The sequence below is a fragment of the Biomphalaria glabrata genome, chromosome 4 (genome assembly GCF_947242115.1).
Source record: "Biomphalaria glabrata chromosome 4, xgBioGlab47.1, whole genome shotgun sequence".
In the NCBI taxonomy this organism is placed as follows: domain Eukaryota; kingdom Metazoa; phylum Mollusca; class Gastropoda; family Planorbidae; genus Biomphalaria; species Biomphalaria glabrata.
The window spans coordinates 3,516,295-3,529,472 of record NC_074714.1 but is presented as its reverse complement, the minus strand read 5'-3'; the positions used below and the strand labels follow the sequence as shown (position 1 = coordinate 3,529,472).

Sequence of the window (13,178 nt, the reverse complement as noted above, 5' to 3'; positions counted from 1 at the left end):
AACTCTATCAACCACCAATGTAGAAGCTATTTCCCTTATTCAATATGAAATAAAATAATTCATTAAGAATTTTTGTTTATTGATCCATGTTTTGTTAGGTTCAAAAATAATTAATAACATTCAGCAACATGAGCAAAAATGACACGTCATAATACAGACCTCAAGGAATTTATATACCACAGAGACATCGCAGTGCTCAGAGACCTCACATTTATCACAGAGACCTCACATATATCACAGAGACCTCACAGACATCACAGAGACCTCACAGACATCACAGAGACCTCACAGAGCTCAGAGACCTCACAGAGACATCACAGAAACCTCACAGACATTTCAGAGACCTCAGAGGCACCACAGAGACCTCACAGACATCACAACGACCTCAGAGAGCTCAGGGGTATCCCTATCGTCAGTCAGTCACAAATTACACAGAAATTACAGAAATGACAAACCTCATAAGCATCATAATTTCAAAAAAAACAAGATTACAAAGAGAGTTTGTGTTACACAAACTCAGAGGCGGCCCCCGTCGAAGTCGGATCCCTGTCGGATCTGCATATTCGCAAATAATATTCAAGAGGTGATTTAATTTTGATGTAAAATGTTTTACACGTTTCGGATGTTCCTTCAGAGTTGAAGATAATTACTTCCTAGTCCAAACCTCCCGCAGGACGACGGGGGATGGGAGCGGGCAGGGTTTGAACCCTGGGCCATCCATAAATCTAAACGACAGTCCAGCGCGCAAACCGCACGACCAGGCAGCCATCCGATGGTCAAAAGTAATAATGTTTCAAAGATTCATTTGCCGTAAATTTAAATTTAATAAAAAAATAGTAGATTAGTTTTAGTATATTAAAACATTACAATATTGATCAAAACGTTTGGAAATGAAAATCTACACTTTTTTTTTACACTTTAAGTTTAGAAATTGAAATTCTACATCTTAATCTAGTCTATTTTAGTCTAAACTAGATCTACAAATTCTAGATCTAGACTCTAAAATAATTTTAATTAGAATATAAATCCAGATCTAGATATACTGTAATAAAAATCTAGATCTAGTTTAAAAAATCTAGATTAGATCTAAATCAAGATATCATTCCTTTTTTAAACGCGAGTCACATAACGAGGCTTAATAAACATTACTATACCGAGTTCTTTTTTCATTTCATTTGAAGAATTAATTCCATATAACGTCAGAGGGAAAAAAAAAACACTACGTCACACGGCCTAGCTAGACTAAAAATCGGCTTCATCTATAAGAGCCATTTATCGAGTGTTCATAGACTTTGGTGCACCGAGTGCGTTCTTTAAGCATTTCATTTAAAGAATTCATTCCATATGACGTCAAAGGAAAAAAAAACACTACGTCACACGGCCTAGCTAGAATAAAAATCGCCTTCATCATTACGAGCCTTTTATCGAGTGTTCATAGACATTGGTGCACCGAGTGCGTTCTTTTAGCATTTCATTTAAAGAATTCATTCCATATGACGTCAAAGGAAAAAAAAACACTACGTCACAAGGCCTAGCTAGACTAAAAATCACCTTTATCAACACGAGCCATTTCTCGAGTGTTCATAGACATTGGTGCACCGAGTGCGTTCTTTTAGCATTTCATTTAAAGAATTCATTCCATGTGACGTCAAAGGAAAAAAAAACACTACGTCACACGGCTTAGTTAGACTAAAATATGTTTTCATTAATACAAGCAGTTTTTTCGAGGGTTAATAGACATTGGTGCACCGAGTGCGTTCTTTTAACATTACATTTAAAGAGTCCATTCATATGACGTCAAAGAAAAAAATTCCAATACCTCACAATAGGCTAGTACCGGTACCATAAAAAAAATGTCTTTATTTACACGAGATATTTAACGAGGGTTCATAGACATTGGTGCACTGAGTTCTAATAGATATTATTTAAAAAGGATCAAAGCCACATTGTTTTTGCGTTTTGTCTGTCAGTCGGTCTGTCCGTTATCTTGATATAAAAAAAACAACTAAAAGTTATTAAAAATTGATTAACCTTTATTTTACCTTTCAAAACATCGCAATAATTTTTAGGTATGAACACAATTGAAAAGTTTATATAATAGACTGTTCCGGATGTTTGTATAAATAGTAAAAGAAAAAGAGAATTTCAGATAAATGTAATACCGTTAATTAAATTTTTTGGATGGTCTCGTATAAAAATTAGATGTACTACAGCCACGTGGAGAGATTTTCATACCTTACTTTGGTGTTTGGATTCTGTTTTCCTTAAAAATCGGAACATAATATTAACGATAATTAGATTTTTTAATGTTTTAGGTAGAAAGTTAAATGTACTGTAAGAGAGTAGTGAGTTAAAATATTTTTCATAAAAATCCGTAAAAATATTATTTCGTAAATGAGAAGATTATTTGTTTATTAATTAGAAGAGGGAGTTCAAACAATTATTTGGCGTTAGTAGATTTTTAAATAAATTCGGAAATTTCTGGCGACGATTTGTAAGAAACAAAATCCGGAACTTTCTTTATCGATTACAAAACTTCTATGTTATGTTTTACAAGAAAATTAAATTTCTAAAAAGTAATTTTCAGTAATCAATTCTAGTAAATTACTTTTTTTAAAAGCCTTATGCGATTTCAAACAATCATTAGGCATAATTCATGTTTTATAAAACAATATCCGGAACATTTTTACAATTAATGAAATATAAGTCAGTATAGAGATTATGATTTAGCATTAATATGCTATTTACATAAAAAACGGAACAACATATTATTGATAATGTGTTTTTGCAACGCTTAAGCATGGAAATGGAATGTAATATAAGTTAGAAGAGCAAACAAACATTTGTTGGCGTTGATTAGTTTTGCACAAAAAAATAATCCGGAACAATCAATTTTAGATACTTAAAACTATTGAGATGTTATGGGAGGAACATTAAAGGGTAAATCAGATTTTCAATAGCTTTTAGAGTTCTAGTTTTTTGAATCTAATCGTGACGGACAGACCGACCAACAGACAAAACGCACAAAAATAAGCTTCTTTTATTCGGATGGGGGCACTAAACAAAAAATAAATAAAATCAGATTTTTAAAAAAAGTTTAAGGAATTGGTTTAGCACCTGGTCATGTTGCGACGTTACGCTACTGCACGAAAATCGCTGCATAAAAAGTCCATTTAAAAAAATGTGCGTGATATTTACATACAAAGTGCATTATTAGCCTTTATAAAAAAAACAGAAATGTTTTCTTTTAATTTTAGCAGCTAGTTGACCAGAAAAAACGTCTTTAACTATTATTTATATTTGTTGTAAACATTTCCTGTACATTTTTAAAATATATTTGACTTAGTGATACTAAAAATACACAAAAATTGTCCATCTTTGTTAGCATATTGTAACATTGCCTCCCTTACATTTACGTAATTGTTTTAGAATTGGTGTATTTTTATGAAAAAATCGCTTGCATAATTAATTTTATAAATTAAACGGTTTGCTTTTAGAAAACCAAAAGTAGCCGTTGCACCTAAACTTTTCAAGCCGGATTTAATGATGAAATAATATTTTTCATATCTCTTCTAGTTTTCGAGATCTGAGTGTGACAGACGGACAGACGGACAGACGGACAGACGGACATTTTGCACAAACCTAATAGCGGCTTTTTCCCCTTACGGGGGCCGCTAAAAATCGAACAAAAATAAAAATTTACATTGACAATTTTAATTTATCCTTATATTGCTAATCATACAACCATACAAATATTACAGTAGATTAAAAGTGGCCGATACCACAGTCTCTTATCTAAGGACACGATGGACAGCAGTGGCCTTTCTTTACGGAAGGCCTTGCATTTCCTTTACACCTGGGCCAGCCACACGCGATAGTGGCACAGTCGTATTTCCCGTCGGTGCAGTAACAAGTTGTACACGGGTTCGGTTTGAATCTATAGCCATTCTAAGAAGAAAAAAAAAATCCTTTTCAAAACAAAAACACAAAAGCTTATCTAAAGGGGAAGAACTCCGTCCTTAAAACTCTATCAACCACCAATGTAGAAGCTATTTCCCTTATTCAATATGAAATAAAATAATTCATTAAGAATTTTTGTTTATTGATCCATGTTTTGTTAGGTTCAAAAATAATTAATAACATTCAGCAACATGAGCAAAAATGACACGTCATAATACAGACCTCAAGGAATTTATATACCACAGAGACATCGCAGTGCTCAGAGACCTCACATTTATCACAGAGACCTCACATATATCACAGAGACCTCACAGACATCACAGAGACCTCACAGACATCACAGAGACCTCACAGAGCTCAGAGACCTCACAGAGACATCACAGAAACCTCGCAGACATTTCAGAGACCTCAGAGGCACCACAGAGACCTCACAGACATCACAACGACCTCAGAGAGCTCAGGGGTATCACTATCGTCAGAGACTTTAAAAGTTTCACAAATTACACAGAAATTACAGAAATGACAAACCTCATAAGCATCATAATTTAAACAAAAACAAGATTACAAAGAGAGTTTGTGTTACACAAACTCAGAGGCGGCCCCCGTCGAAGTCGGATCCCTGTCGGATCTGCATATTCCCAAATAATATTCAAGAGGTGATTTAATTTTGATGTAAAATGTTTTACACGTTTCGGATGTTCCTTCAGAGTTGAAGATAAGTACTTCCTAGTCCAAACCTCCCGCAGGACGACGGGGGATGGGAGCGGGCAGGGTTTGAACCCTGGGCCATCCATAAATCTGAACGACAGTCCAGCGCGCAAACCGCACGACCAGGCAGCCATCCGATGGTGAAAAGTAATAATGTTTCAAAGATTCATTTGCCGTAAATTTAAATTTAAATTTAATAAAAAAATAGTAGATTAGTTTTAGTATATTAAAACATTACAATATTGATCAAAACGTTTGGAAATGAAAATCTACACTTTTTTTTTACACTTTAAGTTTAGAAATTGAAATTCTACATCTTAATCTAGTCTATTTTAGTCTAAACTAGATCTAGAAATTCTAGATCTAGACTCTAAAATAATTTTAATTAGAATATAAATCCAGATCTAGATATACTGTAATAAAAATCTAGATCTAGTTTAAAAAATCTAGATTAGATCTAAATCAAGATATCATTCCTTTTTTAAACGCGAGTCACATAACGAGGCTTAATAAACATTACTATACCGAGTTCTTTTTTCATTTCATTTGAAGAATTAATTCCATATAACGTCAGAGGGAAAAAAAAAACACTACGTCACACGGCCTAGCTAGACTAAAAATCGGCTTCATCTATAAGAGCCATTTATCGAGTGTTCATAGACTTTGGTGCACCGAGTGCGTTCTTTAAGCATTTCATTTAAAGAATTCATTCCATATGACGTCAAAGGAAAAAAAAACACTACGTCACACGGCCTAGCTAGAATAAAAATCGCCTTCATCATTACGAGCCTTTTATCGAGTGTTCATAGACATTGGTGCACCGAGTGCGTTCTTTTAGCATTTCATTTAAAGAATTCATTCCATATGACGTCAAAGGAAAAAAAAACACTACGTCACAAGGCCTAGCTAGACTAAAAATCACCTTTATCAACACGAGCCATTTCTCGAGTGTTCATAGACATTGGTGCACCGAGTGCGTTCTTTTAGCATTTCATTTAAAGAATTCATTCCATGTGACGTCAAAGGAAAAAAAAACACTACGTCACACGGCTTAGTTAGACTAAAATATGTTTTCATTAATACAAGCAATTTTTTCGAGGGTTAATAGACATTGGTGCACCGAGTGCGTTCTTTTAACATTACATTTAAAGAGTCCATTCATATGACGTCAAAGAAAAAAAATTCCATTACCTCACAATAGGCTAGTACCGGTACCATAAAAAAAAATGTCTTTATTTACACGAGATATTTAACGAGGGTTCATAGACATTGGTGCACTGAGTTCTAATAGATATTATTTAAAAAGGATCAAAGCCGCATTGTTTTTGCGTTTTGTCTGTCAGTCGGTCTGTCCGTTATCTTGATATAAAAAAAACAACTAAAAGTTATTAAAAATTGATTAACCTTTATTTTACCTTTCAAAACATCGCAATAATTTTTAGGTATGAACACAATTGAAAAGTTTATATAATAGATTGTTCCGGATGTTTGTATAAATAGTAAAAGAAAAAGAGAATTTCAGATAAATGTAATACCGTTAATTAAATTTTTTGGATGGTCTCGTATAAAAATTAGATGTACTACAGCCACGTGGAGAGATTTTCATACCTTACTTTGGTGTTTGGATTCTGTTTTCTTTAAAAATCGGAACATAATATTAACGATAATTAGATTTTTTAATGTTTTAGGTAGAAAGTTAAATGTACTGTAAGAGAGTAGTGAGTTAAAATATTTTTCATAAAAATCCGTAAAAACATTATTTCGTAAATGAGAAGATTATTTGTTTATTAATTAGAAGAGGGAGTTCAAACAATTATTTGGCGTTAGTAGATTTTTAAATAAATTCGGAAATTGCTGGCGACGATTTGTAAGAAACAAAATCCGGAACTTTCTTTATCGATTACAAAACTTCTATGTTATGTTTTACAAGAAAATTAAATGTCTAAAAAGTAATTTTCAGTAATCAATTCTAGTAAATTACTTTTTTTAAAAGCCTTATGCGATTTCAAACAATCATTAGGCATAATTCATGTTTTATAAAACAATATCCGGAACATTTTACACTTAATGAAATATAAGTCAGTATAGAGATTATGATTTAGCATTAATATGCTATTTACATAAAAAACGGAACAACATATTATTGATAATGTGTTTTTGCAACGTTTAAGCATGGAAATTGAATGTAATATAAGTTAGAAGAGCAAACAAACATTTGTTGGCGTTGATTAGTTTTGCAAAAAAAAATCAGGAACAATCAATTTTAGATACTTAAAACTATTGAGATGTTATGGGAGGAACATTAAAGGGTAAATCAGATTTTCAATAGCTTTTAGAGTTCTAGTTTTTTAAATCTAATCGTGACGGACAGACCGACCAACAGACAAAACGCACAAAAATAAGCTTCTTTTATTCGGATGGGGGCACTAAACAAAAAATAAATAAAATCTGATTTTTAAAAAAAGTTTAAGGAATAGGTTTAGCACCTGATCATGTTGCGACGTTACGCTACTGCACGAAAATCGCTGCATAAAAAGTCCATTTAAAAAAATGTGCGTGATATTTACATACAAAGTGCATTATTAGCCTTTATAAACAAACAGAAATGTTTTCTTTTAATTTTAGCAGCTAGTTGACCAGAAAAAACGTCTTTAACTATTATTTGTATTTGTTGTAAACATTTCCTGTACATTTTAAAAATATATTTGACTTAGTGATACTGAAAATACACAAAAATTGTCCATCTTTGTTAGCATATTGTAACATTGCCTCCCTTACATTTACGTAATTGTTTTAGAATTGGTGTATTTTTATGAAAAAATCGCTTGCATAATTAATTTTATAAATTAAACGGTTTGCTTTTAGAAAACCAAAAGTAGCCGTTGCACCTAAACTTTTCAAGCCGGATTTAATGATGAAATAATATTTTTCATATCTCTTCTAGTTTTCGAGATCTGAGTGTGACAGACGGACAGACGGACAGACGGACAGACGGACAGACGGACATTTTGCACAAACCTAATAGCGGCTTTTTCCCCTTACGGGGGCCGCTAAAAAAAACGAACAAAAATAAACATTTACATTGACAATTTTAATTTATCTTCATATTGCTAATCATACAACCATACAAATATTACAGTAGATTAAAAGTGGCCGATACCACAGTCTCTTATCTAAGGACACGATGGACAGCAGTGGCCTTTCTTTACGGAAGGCCTTGCATTTCCTTTACACCTGGGCCAGCCACACGCGATAGTGGAACAGTCGTATTTCCCGTCGGTGCAGTAACAAGTTGTACACGGGTTCGGTTGGAATCTGTAGCCATTCTAAGAAGAAAAAAAAATCCTTTTCAAAACAAAAAACAAAAGCTTATCTAAAGGGGAAGAACTCCGTCCTTAAAACTATAACAACCACCAATGTAGAAGCTATTTCCCTTATTCAATATGAAATAAAATAATACATGAAGATTTTTTCGTTTATTGATCCATGTTTTGTTAGGTACAAAAATAATTGCTCAAAGTATCAACTTGACCAGAAAATGGGTGACGGAGAAATAGCGTTGTTCAAAATTTTTTAATGGGTAAATACTAATTTTTTTTTGTATTTTTCATTCAAAGATAGATGTTACAAACAGCTGAATCAGAATGTTTACAAGCATTAGGATTCTCGCAGCATAAATATAGACGTAGTAAAACGCCATCTTGTTATTACAGGAAATATTTTAATTGTTTAAGAAATCGTGAAAATGGATCTTTGGAAAATAAAATAAGATGTGGATTTTAGACGGTATGATTTTATTTTGATAGTTAAAAAAATACTATGCGTCTTTTGAAACGAAATTCTATTAAATGTTTTATAAGAATCTATAAAGCCAAAGGAAGTGGTATGTCATTCTGATATCAATCATTCCCTGAGCTTTGCAGACATATATTAGTTTAGATGTAAAGCTGACTGGGTCTAGAAAGTCAATCTGTGGCATTTTATCTGTGGCATTTTACGTCTCAAGAGACGATCTTTTCCCTTTGCAACTTCTTGTGTGACTAAAGAGGCCAATCCTTGATACACAGCTGCGATCGCAGGTTGGGCATATATAATCACCAGGCGCCGTTGCATTTTCACCCTTCTTTCTGCTTCTGTTGTGTATGACATCTGCAATCTGTGACCCTTCCTTTATGCTCTCTCTCCATGTGGATCTGTCCAGTGCCACCTCTTCCCAGTTGCCAGTGTCGATTTTGAAGAGCTTCATGTCGCGTTTGCATACATCCGTATAACGTAAGAGTGGGCGACCAGCGGCTCTCCTGCCTTCTATTAGATCGCCATACAGGATGTCCTGTGGAAGTCGACCTACTGGCATTCTACGAACGTGGCCAAGCCAGCCAAGGCGTCTGCTGCTGATAACAGAGCGAATGTCCTGGCATCCTGCTCTATGTAGCACTTCCTCATTGGTTATCTTATCTTGCCACCTAATTTTAAAGATCCGCCTTAGGCATCGGAGGTGAAAGACATTCAGCTTTTTTTCCTGCCATGAGTAGGTTGACCATGTTTCACTTCCGTACAGCAAGGTGCTCAACACGCAGGTCCGGCAGACTAGGGCTTTAGTACTGCTAGTCAGCAATATGTTGTCCCAGACTCTTTTCTGCAACCGTGACATGGTGGCCATTGCCTTGGCTATCCTGTTGTTTATGTCTTTATCCAGTAGAGTGTTGTTGGATATGATGAAGCCGAGGTAACAAAAGTGATCAACAATTTCTAGTGATTGGCCATTAATGCTTACTTGAGGTGCAGTGCAGAAAGTCAATATGTACGAGCTTAATGATGGCTATTTCAAAGTTTCTTATTTTTGAAAATCTCTTGACACGACTACTGCAGCATGTGATGCATTTGACGAAATATCTTGGAATAATATTTATAGTGTCTCCAATGATTCTGCTCCAAGTATGCTTGGATGATGTTCTTGGTTTCAACGAGTGTAACGTGCCTTCTCTCTGCTGCTGGATGGCTGTCTGGTCGTGCGGTTTTGCGCGCTGGACTGTCGTTCGGATTTATCAACGGTCGAGGGTTCAAACCCTGCCCGCTCCCATCCCCCGTCGTCCTGCGGGAGGTTTGGACTAGGAAGTAAACTATCTTCAACTCTGAAGGAACATCCGAATTATGTAAAACATTTTACAAACATTTTACATAATGTGTTCAGTCATTGAAACTCACTATATGATTCATCAACAGATATTGATCATATTTTCACAAGAATTGCAAGAGGTAATAAAACACTACAATTTCAACTATGTTACTGTTATCAATTTTGGAAAATCGACTGTTTTAAAACAGTCGACTGTTTTCAAAACTTTGTAATGAATTTGATGCGTCCTAAAATGTTCTGCTAGATACGCGTGGTCGAGAGGGTTAGGTGCGCTTGAACTTGGCATGGCTTGGCTACCTAGAAGGGGGCTCGAGGTTCGACACCCGACTCGGGCTGAGTTGTGTTAACTGAGCGCCTAAAGGCAGCACGGAAAACCAACTCCTAGATACCCTCTCCTCCCCACTGGTCCACAAATGAGATTGGACTAAAAGCGCTCTGAGCATGCTATAAGCATGAAAGTAGCGCTATATAAAAGCTATAATAATAATATTCACACTGATGTGAGATAGCTATTAGGAGACATTTTTCCGTTCTTTTTTAAGTAAAAAAAACAACGTTAGTTCTGAGTGTACTTTAGAAAAGAAACTGAAATACAGAAAATTACCCTGATTGACACATTAGCCATCTTAAATAAGTTACATTTACTACCATATATCTTTGCAAAAAAGGATTTTATAAATATTCTCTAGTATTCGAAATCAAGCTCAACCTTCACAATAAAATTGCTCCGTCAGACACTAAATTGAAAGATCAATGTTGCCAAATAAATATCTAAAGTCTAGCAGACGATCTTTGAATAAACTCCCTTATGTCACTTCTCGGTTGTTACCCCTTGTTGTTAACATCTACCCACTGGTTGTGCTAGCAGTGGCCTCTAATACTTCTGTCACATTTCACTTTTTTTTTTGGTTTGCTATGGAAGAATCTAGAAGTATAATTCTGCCCTGCTATATAGACTAGTGATAAAAATTATCATATACAATTTAAATACTTAACATAGTGTCCCAGTCTCGGTTGACATTGCATGTTATATGCTTACCAAATGGTCAACGTTATGTCTGACGAGTATTAATCTTAGAAATAAGTGTACTGTCTCAATTTACCATTGTGCTCTACTCAAAGATACTACTGACTAGAAGTCAATTTGACCATTCTTACTTCCTGTTTCTATCTCAGATGACTCACGTGTCTTTCACCCTCTTGACCCGGGGGGAACATATAACAGGCAATGTTAACCGAGACTGTGTCACATATAATCACTTTTTTTTCAGTTCAACAGATATTCCCAACCCCCTTACCCCACCAACACCCCCCCCCCCAAAAAAAAAACAAAAAACAACAACAACAACAACAACAAAAAAAAAAAACTTAATTTTTATACATTTCATGAATCAACCAGGAAAACCAACAACTTAGCAGAGTTTAAGTCACTGATTAACATGCGTGACTAGATTAACACATGAGATGCGTAGGAAGTAATTATCTTCCTTTTTGCAGTAACGTCTTTAATATATAAGATAAGATCCACCATAGATGAAAAGCTTTTAAAATAACTAAGAAAATAAAACAATGAATATAAATCTATTTTATAAAATGCGTTTATTATTCTTAGAAAATAAATTTTCTTTCAAAAGATGTAGCTAAGTAGTCCACTCTGGAAAGAAAACCTAACTCGTAAGACTTTGAAACAAAACAAAATGAAATAATTAAACTCTCTGGTATTCTGAATAAATGAATGTAGAACAAAAATGTTTTCTTTATTTAATGAGTTCAGACCATTTGCTACAAAGAGCAGCCTAATTTAGACTCACCGGGTAAAATACTCCTTTGTCTAAGCAATCCATTTCTTGCTGTGTGGACAAGGTGAAGGTCAAGCACATCAAACAGCAGACGATTAACCAATTCATTTCTAAACAAGATAATAATAAAAATGACAAGTGAGATACAATTCCGAAGATCAGATCAGATCAGAACAAAGTCTTCAAGTGACAGTAAACAGGACACTCATATTAGAAATCACAACTCCATTATTGCTTTACTAGAGAGCAGCTCAGCAGCTTAAAATAATGATCGTTAGGAGCTTATCGGCCACAGTCTCGTCCAAAACACACACGCAATCACACACCAGAAACCTCGTGACCTTGGTAAGATCCGCGTCATCTCCCCAAATTATTGGGTTAATTACATGCATTCGTGTATGATCTCTAAGGAGGTTATTATTGGTGTGTGGGTATCCTCTGTTGTTATCATTATGCTTTGTTTTTTATGTGTTTTCTACATGTTTTTTACAGAGCTTAATATAACTCTGTCTGTCTGCCCGTCTTTGTGTCGGTTCGATTAGAAGTTTGAACACTTTATTTCTCCCACATCCATTCTTGGATCAAGTTCAAACTTTAGTTATTTATTGTAACTGACAAAACATGAATCTTTAAAAAAAAAAGTAGTCAATTTATTATTGGTAATTGATTATTTTGTTTGATATCGAAAAAAGGTAGATAACTTCTACATATCGTAGAGCTATACTTATAATTATGGAGTTCTTTCCCTTAGATAAGCTTTTATTAAAACAAGATATTTTTTATACGTTTCGCATTTTTTAAAAATTATATTCCCATACTTCTACATTTAGATCGTTATTGGTGTCAACAGAACTTTTTTAGACAAATCAAAATAAAAAGAAAATTAGCTTTTCACTCTGCGTTTTATTTAAAGTAAGCTTTCTGAGCAGTGGAGTCGCAGGGAGATGCTAGTTGTGTCGCCATGCATTGGGCGAAACCTACACTAGTGAATAAATTTGTCCTGTACAATAAAGATGACTTTCAGGAAAACAGCTCCTTTTGTTTAAATCGAGATACCTATCTCCACCACCACTCCGTAAATGTGTGATATCTACTACAGACCAGAGGCAAAGTATATAATATGTTTGTTATGTTTCGGATATTCATTAAGCTCTGAAGATTAATACATCCTAGCCCAAACCTAACTCATAAAATCGGAAGATGGCAGCTTGCAGGTTTTTGAACCCCTGACAATCAAAATGACAGTCCAGAGCGCATACCACCAAGACCAAATCTGACGTCACGGCCAGCGACGTGGCGATGTGGCAAGAAACTATTGGTCTAAACTGCCCACCGGTAGCGACGTAGAAGGTCAGTGTTGAGGCCTGCTATGACGATTGGTCTCGATACCACAAGACCAGGCAGCCATTGTACACAATTTATCTATGGAAAATATCAACCTTACCAAAAGATGCCTTCGCACTGCAATGCTTAACACACAGAGAGCTTGATGTCTATATTGAACTCAGAATGTACAGGCAATGTGAACAGTTCTGCTTTTTATATCAATGTTATTTCCAGTTTGCTTATTTGTG

General features: G+C 34.8%; 1 long non-coding RNA gene across 1 annotated transcript; it reads right to left on the bottom strand.

The window, feature by feature from the left end:
* Positions 1-7,740: 7,740 nt before the first annotated feature.
* LOC129926020 (uncharacterized) lies at positions 7,741-13,178 on the bottom strand. Its single transcript, XR_008777709.1, has 3 exons — positions 13,049-13,178; positions 11,617-11,714; positions 7,741-7,994 (listed from the first exon to the last, which is right to left on the bottom strand). It is a non-coding gene; the product is annotated as an uncharacterized LOC129926020 (long non-coding RNA).